At 37.9% G+C, this 11,021-nt stretch overlaps 1 pseudogene across 1 annotated transcript; it reads right to left on the bottom strand.

Annotated features, from left to right (window-relative positions):
• Window positions 1-7,404: 7,404 nt before the first annotated feature.
• Window positions 7,405-8,504, bottom strand: LOC307193895 (adenylosuccinate synthetase isozyme 2-like; annotated as a pseudogene). Its single transcript has 2 exons — window positions 8,109-8,504; window positions 7,405-7,923 (listed from the first exon to the last, which is right to left on the bottom strand). The product of its transcript is annotated as an adenylosuccinate synthetase isozyme 2-like (transcript).
• Window positions 8,505-11,021: the final 2,517 nt, after the last annotated feature.

Below are 11,021 nucleotides of genomic sequence, written 5' to 3' on the forward strand. Positions count from 1 at the left end.
TGTTGGGTCTTCACTTCATTGTTATCTAGTAATGCAGTTATAAGGGAAGACAACCGTAGTTTTTACACCTTGTATCTATTTGATAGGGAGCATATTAAGCACATACCAAAAAAGTCATTGTTTTATGAGTTTGATGACGTCCCCAATTTCTCCTCTCCCCTTCCAAAGAGCTCCAAGAGGACCTTCTATTGAAGTTTCACTAGAGGCTTATTCTGATGGTAAGATTTAAGTATTTATTTTCCATTTGGAGTCTAGTGGAACAGATTGTCCAAAAAGCAGCTCTAGGCAAGACCTCTTCAGAATCCCACCTAGGGTGTTATTGGGTTAGATGTGCACAGTTGGATACAGGTATCTTTAGGCCTTATTCATAGGCAAATGACAGTGCTGTACAATGTGTTTAGTCAGTGCATAAGTGTTAATCTTCTCCAGTTTCATCAATGAAAAATAAATTTTAATATCCACAGTCATTCTTTACAAAGCCTCTGGTGATAACCAGTGATCCAAATACTTATGCTGCCCATCAAAAAGGTTTCCCCAAAAAGAACATAATATTTATAAATGACCAAATTGCCTTAGCTTTGTTTATAATAGCAACCTAGACAATTCAGTGAGCCTGCACTCAATGTTGTTAGATTTTAAGAAAACTAGATTTAATTCCTAGTCTTACCTCCAAGTGTCCTTGCCATGCTGCATGAGATTCCCCAGGCCACTGGTACCTGGAAGGCAAGCTTCTGTTTTAGGTAGTCCACGCTCCCATTCGTGGTCTTGGTGTTGGACTTCCCATAGAACTCAGAATCTCCTCAGGACTCTAGCGTCATGATCTCCTATGACTTAGTTCAGAAAGCCATGAGGAAGCAGCCTGGTAGCTAGGTGGGCAAAGCCACCACCAGCCCTGTCCTGTGTGGCCACTACCATGCACCAGGTTTCCAGAGGCAATAGGCTGGTCAGAGCCCTTCCCTGCCCTTCCCAGCCCTCCCACCTCAACCCTTAGATCAGGGAGGCTGCAGCAAGTAGAAGCAGTTGGGTTCTTTTATATCAAGACATCAGAACACCAAACGGGAAGTTGAGGGAACCCCACTCTTTACTATTTAAGCCACAAGCAAGCCTTATTGACACCCCCTAACTGTGTGCCTTGCACCGAGTGGAAAATAAACTCCAAGTGGCCAGGAAAATAGAAAAACCCAAAAAACAGGCCCATTCTTCTGGGCAAATGATACAATAAAATCTCTTATTGGTTATTACAAATAGGTCCTAAGTTATGTTATTTCCTGGCAAACATGAAATTCCAGTTATCTATTCATTGCATTGTAATATGGCCCCACCACAGTTGGTAGCTTGAAACAGTCATTTTAGTGTCTCTCGTGGTTTCTGTGAGTAGAGATATAGGAAGAGTTTGGTCGGGTAGTTCTAGTTTGGGTTTCTTTTATCGTTGTGGGCAAATATCAGCTACAGCTGGGACAGCTAAGAGCGGAAGTACTTAGGCTGGCTGGACATCTTTCTGTCTCTTTCTCTCCTGCTCTTCCTCTCACTCACTTTTCATGTAGTATCAGGGTTTCTTCATAAGTTCTCTTAGTTGGGCGAGTTTGGGGCTTCCTCACAACATGAGAGCCTCAAAGCAGGAAGCCTCTTTACAGTTTCAATAAAATATCTGACATTATTTTAATTCTGAGCAGCATACAGTAATACTTTGGCAAGTATTCTTTCGTCTAAATATACAAATCTGTAGGAGCTTCAGTTTAAAAATCTTGAATTAGAGTTATGTATGTTTGTCTGCTACTCTAAGACACAAACCCTCAGCTCACCTCCACCTTTTCTGTTTGTATAACCTTCAAAAATTTATCTAACTTCATTAGGCCTAAATTTCCTCACTTGTAAATTACAAATAAAAATAGTATCTCACAGAGTTATTGTGAATGTAATGCATGTCAGTCTTAACAATAACATCAAGTAACAGATGTTTGAATGTACAGGTGAGGAATCCAAGGTACATGGTAATGGGTCATTATATATGAATATAATAAACAAGGCTCAGAAAGATTAAATAATTTGACCCAGATCATATAGAGAGCAACTGAAAGAGCCAGTCATTGACGGTTATTTTATTTGTTTGCCTGTTTGTTCACTTTAAAGCTTAGGTTCTTAGACTTTGGAAAAACTGTTTGTAAATTGGTGCCTTAATAATAGAGCTGAGGGAATTGGGGAGCGATTGTTAAAAGAGTACAGACTTGCAACTGAAGATGAATTAGTTATGGAGAGCTAACGCACAGCATAGAGATTATAGTCAAAAACGCTGTATTATATATATATATAGAAAATATACAAAATTTAGTGTTTGCTAAAACAGTAGATTAAATGTTCTCACCACAAAAAAGAAATGAGAATTATGTAAAATGTTGGCAGCGTTAGCTAAAGCTGTGGTGGTCATCATACTGCAATATATAAAGGTATCTAATCAGCACGTTGTGAACCTTAAACGTACACGGTTATATGTCAGTTGTATCTCACTAAAAAATAATGGGGCTGGGAATGGGAAATAAACCATAAATGGAGGATTTTAGGAATACATCACAGCACTTTTGAAAAATGAGCCATCAGTATGGTACATAATTATTTATAAATACCCTTTTGGTCAAGCCAAATAATGAAAAAATCTGACCATGTCTTTGGGTTTCATCATCTCTACGTTATTTAGGCAGCACTATCTAGATCAAATCCACATAGAAGTGAGTCCCAGTAATGATAACAACAATAATAATAGCTAACAATCATTGAATATATTCCGTGTTACTTTTTTTCAGGCATTATTTGAATAGTATTGCATATTTTAACTCACTTAAGTTTTACCATAACTCTATGAGGTAAGTTACAATAATTATTCAAATTTTATAGGTGAGGGAACTGAAACCCAGATCTGTTAAATAATGTACAAATATCACAAAGTTAATTAGCAAGGAATGTGTTGCAAGTCTAAACTGTTCAGCTCTGGTTCCTGCTCTGAACCATTACATAACAAATTATGCCCAGATACAACAGAAACATCTTCAAGCATGAACAAAGAATAAGACCCTTCTTTAGTCTTCCATTCTATACTTGGAGGCACAAGTTAATGAAAGAATCACTCCTTATAAATTTGAAGATAACTAACATGGTTCCTTGCACCTGACTGTACCTGAACTGCTTTACAATGTGCTTCATCAGTGTGCATTGTAGAACTCTTGCCTGATCACTACCTGGGGAGCAGTCTTACTGATTCAATGCACATGCCTTCTTTATCTGAAATCTCCCACAGTTTCTGTGTAGGCTCAAGTTAAATAAATCTTAGGTCTCTCTGATGAATGACCACGGTTCCAACCATGGTTAGATCATGGTTCTAAAAATGACTATTTTTCTAAAAGTGAGCTTAAAATATGAGTCCAGACAAGTTTGTAAATTTAAGATTCATAATATCATGGTATCAGTATTTCTGTGTGATGGTATAACTGCCTGCTTGATTGCATAAATACTCAAGGGTGCATCTAACAGGTTTCCAAGTTAATTATATCCACAGAATACCCAGGGTGGGGATGGAAATCCATACGCTTCCACCCTTAGTGTCTAGCTACCCTGTAATTGTCCAAGGACATTAAAATGTTTGTTACAATGGTGAGTAGTACGTACACACATGCCTACATAATAATAAATTATTTCAGCAGCTCAGAGTGGCCCAAAATAATCATATTAGGACAGATTAATAGGTTAAAGAGTGAGAGTACAAGAATTTCCCCAAGAGTAACATAGAATAAAAAAATCATTTGTAATGAAAATTGAGTTTAAATATGAATTTAGTTCCCTAGAACAGCGTAACTGAAATATTCCTATATGATCTAATTTTAGCCATTCTTCCCACATTACTTAAAATCCCTGCGGAGAGTTAGTAATTTAAATCCAAAATGTCAATGATTAGACAAAATTTATGTAGTGATTTTTTTCTTTTTTTCTCTTAGAGACCAAAGCCACCCACCCCCATTTGTTTTTTTTTCCCCCCTGCAAAGAATATTTGCTTTGAGAAACAATGAAACACTGGATTTTTGAAGCTGTAAGTTTTCTATAATTTATTTATCTTGAATATGAAAAGTTAAAGGAGTTGAGAATTTTTAAATTGACTTTAAGAATTTGAGGAATAATGATAATACTAGTGAGAATTATATGGACAATACTAAAAGAAGATTTTACAGTTTCTATGAAGTCTAGATAAGAATATACCTTACATGACAGCTGAACTACCTGAAAGTTAATACAGTTTGATTGTTGCTAAATATTGGAATGGAGGTCTCAAACAGTTTGCAGAATTTTTCCTTTTCACAGGATGTAAAAAAAACAAAAAAAAGATCCAATTAGCACTTAATTCAAAGTTTCCCTTGATCCTCCTTTTTTTGGGGCTCGTAGTCATATTGCCAGTATAACTTTGACTGATTGACTCTTAATTCATCCACCACTACTCTTTTTTTGGCTGTGAGTGGTATTCTTAAGTCAAACAATGTGTTCTTAAACTTTTAAAGCACAGATTTGCAATAATTAACCTCTAATTGAGTACACAAGAGAAAATAATTCTGCTTTACTGTCAACTTGTTGGGTATACCATCATGATAATGTGCTCTGACAAGAATCGTATCCAGTAAATGCTAAAAACAAAGCTGTATTATCGTGCCCTCCTTGTAATAATTTAACCTTACCCAAACAGAGGGGTCAAGCCTTTATGCTTGGCTCCTGGGAGGTAATCTCTAACCGCTGAAAAAATTGTCCTTGTCTGTCTGGGAGCCTTGAGTCGACCAGATGTAACAACGTGAATTAGGATGTATTGGAGGTGTTAGGTCACATGGTATTGGCTCAGCTTACAAAGGGGTTAGAGACTGAAGTGAGCCACATGGCCAGCCAACCAGGTTTATATGATCAAGCCGCAATGAAGACTCTGGACAGCAAGGCTCAGGAGAACTTCCCTGCTTACAAATCCTCCATGCACGTTGTTACAAATCAGTGTTGGGAACGTAATGCTGTTTATGACTCCATGGTAGGAGAACAACAGGAAGCTCCACAATTGAAACTTTCCTAGAATCTGCCTCATACATCCCTTCTCTTGGCTGATTTTAATCTGTTTCCTTTCCTTTCAATAAACTGTAACTGCAAATAGAGCAGCTTTCAATGAGTTCTGTGAGTCCTTCTAGCAAATTATTGAACTTCAGGTTTTGGGAGACCCTTGACCTTACAACTGGTGTCAGAAATGAGGGTAATCTTGTGGACTATTCTTTCTCAAACTCTGCAGCCTCCTACTCACAAAGGGTCAGAAATACTAACAACAAATGTTTCTTATTATGCTGATGCAATTTTACAGTGAAATCCCTTTTACCAGGTGACCATGAAAATTCTCTTTGAAGAGACATGTGTAGTCAAGGAATGAAAGAAATGGCCTTTCTTTCTCTTATTGATTCCATTATCTGAAACCACACAGAGATTATTTTTTAAATGCTGTGATCAATAGAGTTTAAACAAACACACAGTAACTTCCTAATATAGTTCTAAAATGAGACTCTAATGAAAACACACCTGTGGCTAATATAATCTTGCCATAAAGAATTTATAAAAATCTTACAAGAATATACAATGGAGAAAAGACAGCCTCTTCAATAAGTGGTGCTGGGAAAACTGGATATGACATATACAGATATCTATAATTATAGATAGAAATACAAGGCACAGGATACCTTTACTCCTCATCATCACCAATAGTTGCTATCTCTTGTCGTTTATCTTTTTTATGATAGTCATTCTAAGAGTTGTGAGGTGATACCTCCTGGTTTTAATTTGCATTTCCCTGATGATTAGTGATGTTGAGCACCTTTTCATATACTTGTTCACCATTTGTACGTCTTCTTTGAAAAATGTCTCTTAAGTTCCTCTGCCTGATTTTTAATCAGCTTGTCTTTTCTTGCCTTTGACTTGTATGAGTACTTTATATATTTTGGAAAGCAACCCCTTATCAGATATATGGTATGTAAATGTGTTCTGTGATTTTATAGGCTGCCTTTTCATTATGTTGATAATTTCTTTTGCTCTAAAGAAGCTTTTTCCTAATAAAAGTACAGGATCAGATAGCTTCGCTGGTGAACTCTACCAAACATTGAAGAAGAATCAATACCAAGTCTTCTCAAACTCCTTCAATAAATTGAAGAGGAGGGAACTCTTCCAAACTCATTTTATGAGGCCAGTATTACATTAATACCAAACCAAGTTAAGGACACTACAGAAAAAGAAAATCTAGGCCAATATCCACAATAAACATACATGCAAAAGTCATTAACAGAATATTAGCAAACCAAATTCAAAAGTACATTAAAAGAATCATATGCCATGATCAGGTGGAACTTATTCCAGGTGTGCAGGGATGTTTTAGCATATGCAAATAATTCAGTGATATACTACATTAATGAAATGAAAGATATAAATGATATAATCATCTCAATAGATGTAGAAAAAGCATTTGGCAAAATTCAACATCCATTCATTATAAAAACTATCAACATTTAGAGAAAAGCTAACATCTGTCCTTCTCAAAATCTTTCAAAATATAGCAGAGGGAGGAACACTCCCAAACTCATTCTACAAGGCTACCGTCACCCTGATACCAAAATCAGACAAAGATGTCACAAAGAAAGAAAACTACAGGCCAATATCACTGGTGAACATAGATGCAAAAATCCTCAACAAAATACTAGCAAATAGACTCCAACAGCACATTAAAAGGATCATACACCATGATCAAGTGGGGTTTATCCCAAGAATGCAAGGATTCTCCAATATACTTAAATCAATCAATGTGATACACCATATAAAAAACCATATGATCATCTCAGTAGGTGCAGAAAAAGCTTTTGACAAAATTCAACACCCATTTATGATAAAAACCCTCCAGAAAGTAGGCATAGGAGAACTTACCTCAACATAATAAAGGCCATATCTGACAAACCCACAGCCAACATGGTTCTCAATGGTGAAAAACTGAAACCGTTTCCACTAAGATCAGGAACAAGACAAGGCTGCCCACTCTCACTGCTGTTATTCAACATTGTTTTGGAAGTTTTAGCCACAGCAATCAGAGAAGAAAAAGAAATAAAAGGAATCCAAATCAGAAAAGAAGAAGTAAAGCTGTCACTGTTTGCAGATGACATGATACTATACATAGAGAATCCTAAAGATGCTACCAGAAAACTACTAGAGCTAATCAATGAATTAGGTAAAGTAGAAGGATACAAAATTAATGCACAATCTCTTGCATTCCTATACACTAGTGATGAAAAATCTGAAAGTGAAATTAAGGAAACACTCCCATTTACCATTGCAATGAAAAGAAAAAAATACCTAGGAATAAACCTACCTAAGGAGATGAAAGACCTGCATGCAGGTCATTGGTGGCCCATGTAGAGCTTCATAGAGGAAATAAACTCTATCTCTCACCATTGGTTTAATCCTTTCCATATAACCCTTGAGTTTTTGTAATTCACCTTCAATGTCTGTTTCCAGAGTGAGTTATATAGATTTGTACTGGTTAGCCAAAACTCTGAACCTCTCAGAGAAGCCACCAAAGTCAGAAACAAGATCGCACATCCTGAGTCCACTCCGAGCAGCTTTGGAAGAATAAACTGGGCCAGTGTCCTTTTCTGTGGTACCCAGAATTTTTCCTGCTTGTTCTTGTCTCTGTTGTTCCTGGATGCCATCAGCTGCTTGGTGAAAATCAAATACAACATGACCTCTATCAGATATAATAAGACTTTTTCCCCAGCCTTCCAGACCTTTTCCTTTTTGAACATTTTTTTTCTGCTTCCTCAGACAATCCAGGTAGATGAATTACCACACCATTTGCAATGAATGCAGTAACATTTGGATTTACCACTAGGTCAAAGATGAAAATTATACTCCAGGGCTTCCCTGGTGGTGCAGTGGTTGAGTCCACCTGCCAATGCAGGGGACACGGGTTCGTGCCCCAGTCCGGGAAGATCCCACATGCTGCGGAGCGGCTAGGCCTGCGCGTCTGGAGCCTGTGCTCTGCAACGGGAGAGACCACAACAGTGAGAGGCCTGCGTACTGCAAAAAAAAAAAAAAAAAAAAAAGGAAGTTATACTCCACAGAATCTACAACTGTATGGCCAGCATTATTTTCTCCCTGGCAGCGGTACATGATGTCAGCAGCCTGCATCAGCAGATCGACCACCTTTCCCTCGTCACCCCACTGCACACCGAGCACCACCGTCACCCGCTTCCTTCCGGACCGCGCCCTTGGACACCTGCAGTTGCTGTTGGGCAAGGAGGATGCCTCCAGGTTGGTCTTGGCGAATGCCATGGCTCCACAGACACAAGGAGAGCCCGGAGGGGACACGGGTGGCTGGGAGTGCATGAACTGGGCTGCTCTCAAAGGTCTGTTTTAAATAACATAATTTTAAATCAACCTGATGCCATAAAGAACATCTGCTGAAAGCAAGACAACATTTAATTTGGCCTCATAGGTCTTATTCATCAAATATTAATGAATTGTTGGTTTCTTCATGTAACATACTGGAATATATGAAACTCCAAGAAAATGTCAGTTGTATGTCTGTTTGGACTTTAAGGGTGTTATAGTATCTGGGAACAATTTTTATCTACATTCTACCTGAGTGAACCTTTTACTGAAAATAAATAAATAAATAATGAGTTCCCCTATAATGACTACAGGTTATGGACATTCTTTATAAGAGTGTGGACCATCTAAAGGAAGAACCCAGATCAGATTCATCCCTATAATCTAGTTGATACCAACATATGTTTTCAAAAATAGTGTTTTCAATAAATTCATTCAGTTCTGAATGAATGAATAAATAAAGGAAAGGGGAAAAAATTAATCGTGCTCTTTGGCATTCTGACAAGCAAACATATGATGAGGAACAAGAATATGTTACTTGTACAGTAAATATGAAATAGTTGATTTTTTGTTTCATCATTTTGGCAGGAAAACAAATTGAACCTTTGAACTTTTATTTGTTTTAAAAATGAAGCATACTTTGAAGTTGGTAGACACTGCAGTGGTAAAGACATTTGTAAATAGAATTTGAACAAGCTAAGGACTTACTGATTTAATAAATGGAGCTTCGTTACAGTAGGTGGAACTGAAGGTCTCCACACTAATGCTGTTTGATGAAAAACAATGGAAAAGTAGACACAAACATTGTTAGATAGGAGTATACCTTTCAGTCCTTCATGTATAGGGTATTCTATTAAAAATTCAGTGAGGAGACCTTCAAGATGGCAGAAAAGTAAGATGTGGAGATCACCTTCCTCCCCATAAATACATCAGAAGTACACCTACATGTGGAACAACTCCTACAGAACACCTACTGAACAGAAGACCTCAGACTTCCCAAAGGACAAGAGACTCCACACGTACCTGGCCATGTGGCTGACAGGGTCTTGGTGCTCTGGTCAGGTGTCAGCCCTGTGCCTCTGAGGTGGGAGAGCCGAGTTCAGGACATTGGTCCCCCAGAGACCTCCCGGCTTCACGTAATATCAAATGGCAAAAGCTCTCCCAGAGATCTCCATCTCAACGCTAAGACCCAGCTCCACTCAACGACCAGCAAGCTACAGTGCTGCACACCCTATGCCAAACAACTAGAAAGACAGGAACACAACCCCACCCATTAGCAGGGAGGCTGCCTAAAATCATAATAAGGTCACAGACATGCCAAAACATACTACCGGATGCGGTCCTGGCCACCAGAAAGACAAGATCCAGCCTCATCCACCTGAATACAGGCACTAGTCCCCTCCACCAGGAACCTACACAACCCCCTGAAACAACCTTAGCCACTGGGGACAGACACCAAAAACAACGGGAATTACGAACTTACACACTGTGAAAAGGAGACCCCAAACACAATAAGTTAAGCAAAATAAGAAGACAGAGAAACACACAGCAGCTGAAGAAATAAGGTAAAAACCCACCAGACCAAACAAATGAAGTGAAAATAGGCAGTCTACCTGAAAAAGAATTCAGAGTAATGGTAGTAAAGATGATCCAAAATCTTGGAAATAGAATGGAGAAGATACAAGAAATGTTTAACAAGGACCTAGAAGAACTAAAGAGCAAACAAACAATCATGAACAATACAATAAATGAAATTAAAAATACTCTAGATGGGATCAATAGCAGAATAACAGGCAGAAGAACAGATAAGTAACCTGGAAGATATAATAGTGGAAATAAGTACTGCAGAGTAGAATAAAGAAAAAAGAAAGAAAAGAATAGAGGACAGTCTCAGAGACTTCTGGGACAACATTAAATGCATCAGCGTTCGAATTGTAGGGGTCCCAGAAGAAGAAGAGAAAAAAAAGAGTGAAAAAATATTTGAAGAGATTATAGTTGAAAACTTCCCTAATATGGTAAAACAAATAGTTAATCAAGTCGAGGAAGCTCAGAGTCCAGTAAATGATAAGTCCAAGGAGAAACACGCCAAGACACATATTAATCAAACTATCAAAAATTAAATAGAAAAAATACTAAAAGCAGCAAGGGAAAAACAACAAATAACATACAAGGGAATCCCCATAAGGTTAATAGCTGATCTTTCAGCAGAAACTCTGCAAGCCACAAGGGAGAGGCAGGACATATTTAAAGTGATGAAAGGGAAAACCCTACAAACAGGATTACTCTACCCAGCAAGGATCTCATTCAGATTTGACAGAGAAATTAAAACCTTCACAGACAAGAGAAAGCAAAGAGAATTCACCACCAAAGCACCTTTACAACAAATGCTAAAGGAACTTCTCTAGGCCGGAAACACAAGAGAAGGAAAAGACCTACAATAACAAACCCAAAACAATTAAGAAAATAGTAAGAGGAACACACATATCGATAACTACCTTAAATATAAATGGATTAAATGCTCCAACCAGAAGACATAGACTGGCTGAATGGATACAAAAACTAGACCTGTATATATGCTGTCTACGAGAGACCCA

Source organism: Stenella coeruleoalba (genome assembly GCF_951394435.1).
Source record: "Stenella coeruleoalba genome assembly, chromosome: 11".
Taxonomy (NCBI): Eukaryota; Metazoa; Chordata; class Mammalia; order Artiodactyla; family Delphinidae; genus Stenella; species Stenella coeruleoalba.